General features: G+C 55.9%; 1 pseudogene; it reads right to left on the bottom strand.

Moving 5' to 3' along the window:
* Nucleotides 1-1,961: 1,961 nt before the first annotated feature.
* LOC123142377 (AT-hook motif nuclear-localized protein 11-like) overlaps nucleotides 1,962-2,867 on the bottom strand; it is a 26,094-nt pseudogene continuing 25,188 nt past the window's right edge.

Consider the following 2,867-nt stretch of genomic DNA (forward strand, 5'->3'; position numbering starts at 1 on the left):
CAAAGATCAGGTTTTCACCCGGAACACGACGGGAGGAGTGAGAGCACCACGACGGAGCCTGCAGGGAGGAACACGACATCCGCGGACGCCGCCACCGTCGACCCGTGTACGGACAGGTAAGTGATGAACCCCGGTGCTCCACCCTTCCGCTGCATCCCCGGTCCGCCAACCACCTGCAACCATGCCACCCAAGCGGCCGTGGTTGCTCGCCCGCATCCGAGTCGCGCAGCCCGCCTATGACCAACATGACTCCCACCGCCAGGGCCGCCGCCCCGCCACCGGACCACCCCGAGAAGCCCCAAAGGTCACGCCTTGGACAAGATCCATGAGCCCAACCACCTCAGAACCGCCGGCGACCACTGCCTCAAGAGGAACCGTGCCCAGTTGGCCGGGGGAAGGGGGAGGAGGAGGAGCGGCCTATGGCCACGACCGGCATCGCTGCGCCGGCGACGGGGTACGCATCGGCGCACCCGTCCCCCTACCAGCTCCCCCCCGAGACCCTGTCTCGCCCCCGAAGCCGAACGCCCAGATCCGCAAGAGAGTGCCGGCCACCGCCCGCTGCCGAGGAGGAGGGAGCATGGAAGACGGAACCGTCGAGCCGCAGCCATGAGAGGTCACCAGGGAGGCCTTCCCGCGCCGAGCGCCGCCGTCCAGCCGTAGGGGCCCGGCTGGACAGGGGCCGCCCACCTCCACCGCTGCCGCGCCGCCCCTCCACCAGAGATCCATGGCGAGAGGGTCGCCCGCGACCCGCAGCGCCAGACGAGGCGCCGAGGCGCTGCTGCGAAGCAGCCACCGCCGCTGCCACCCGCCGGCCTGCACCACCACCATGCCCCCTGTCGCCCGACGCCACGCCGCCATCGCTGGCCCACTCCGGAGCGCCGCCGCACCGCTACGCCCTGCATCAAGCGCAGCAACCCCACCGGCGAGATCTGGCCCGCGCCGCACCCCCCGCGCAAGGATACGAGATGGCCCCGCCGCTGCCGGCGACGACCGGGCTTCGCCCGCTCGTGCCCCCTGGCGGCGGCGAGGGAGGAGAGAGAGAAGGAGGGGGGTGGCGGCGGCGGCGCTAGGGTTGCCTCCCGGACGCCCGCGGGAGCGTCGCGGGAGGGGAGGGGAGGGGGAAAGGTCAATTTGTCCTGCTCGATTTTCACGTTAGAAACTGAGTGAGCTTTCAGAAGTATGATTTTTCAGCCAATAAAGTTTATGTCCAAGAAGTTGTAATAAGGTGGCTCCGTGGATGATGTGGCTATCGCAGTGTAGCATTGCCTGGGAGGAGGATGTTCCATTATTTGTGAGGCTAGTCATAGTGGGAAGTAACTTAGAGTAATAACATGCATATGTTACTATCTATGTTACTACCTTCATAGTGGGTAGTAACATAAGTTTAGTGTCATACAAGCCTTCATTTATTAGGTTGTAGACTCATTTTGCATTGGGGTGTGTTATGTTACAGTAACATAGTATGTTACCACAAACACCTCTCTCCTCATTAACTCTTTGTCACATAAACATGTTTGTCTTGGGATGCGTTATGTTACTAGCTAAGTTACTCCCACTATGGCTAGCCTGAAGAGCCCTGAAGCCAGCCATTCCGCTTAGCTTGTCCATTAATGAAATGTAGTTCCAGTTCAAAAGAACATGTAAACCTTGTAATAATTCATCTGCCATTTTTCATTCACAATGAAATAGAATGGCCCCGCATTTTCATTCAAAAACCCGGGCTTCTGAGGAAGATATGCCTAAGCGCCTTCGAATATTGGACTCGACGAAGGTAAGATGGACAGGACACGTGACACAAGCTGGTATGCCAAATTTAAGCATGAAATTTTTTGGCTCCCGTAGCAACGCACGGGCATTCACCTAGTGATATGAAAAACCAAATCAGCTATTTCAAAGTATACATCTGGTACTTTTGGAAACAGAAAAATCTGTCGGGAGATGTAAGTGTCGACAAATATGAGCTATCCTCTAGAAGAGTTGGTATCAATGTTGGAACTTCTCGTGTCAACTATCCCAGAGCTAGGCCACCCTCCCGTCATCATAATGGAGGGCGGCGATGTTAGGTTTTGGTTATTTCCTGAGCTGGGTGATGCCACGTCGGGCCCAGCGCCGGTGAGCGAGTCCGGAGGACCGAAAACCAGGCCGGCGGTTTCCCGGCTTTCTTGGACTTTGATTTGGACCCTCCTTGCACATAATTCCCTAGCACCACCTGGACATGCCAAACAAAGTTACATACCTTTGTGTTCTACTCCCTCTGCCCCATAGTATAAGAGCGCTCTTATATTATGGGAGGAAGAGAGAGTATATGGTATTGTTTTTTTAACAAAGAGAATATATTAATATCATGAAGATATCAATTACACCCAGTCTCTGCAACAACAAAATGTACACAACCCAAAAATAAAAAGAATAAGAAGAAACGAAAGATCCCGCTGAAGTGATCAATTCCTTGTAACAACAGAAAGAACCACCACCAAGACGATACCCGAAGTCCAAATTCTCCAAAAGCGACGCATCCAAGAAGGAAACAACGTATAAAGCGCCATCATCGCCCCATCGTACACACTAGTAGAAAAAGAGGCTTCCATACGCCCCCATTAGTCCCCAAAATAATCGAACCGGGACTAAAGGGGTCTTTAGTCGCGGTTCGGGAGGAGACCCGCGACCAACTATCTGGGCCCAGCGCGCTCGGTCGACAGCTGGCGGACGGGAGGGGCTTTAGTCCCGGTTGGCCTGGCCAACCGGGACTAAAGGTCCTCAGGCTGGCCCGAAGGCCATTAGTCGCGGTTGGCCAGACCAACCGGGACTAAAGGTTAGTCCTTTAGTCGCGGTTGGCCAGACCAACCGGTACTAAAGGGCCCATCAAA

Source organism: Triticum aestivum, chromosome 6D (genome assembly GCF_018294505.1).
Source record: "Triticum aestivum cultivar Chinese Spring chromosome 6D, IWGSC CS RefSeq v2.1, whole genome shotgun sequence".
Taxonomy (NCBI): Eukaryota; Viridiplantae; Streptophyta; class Magnoliopsida; order Poales; family Poaceae; genus Triticum; species Triticum aestivum.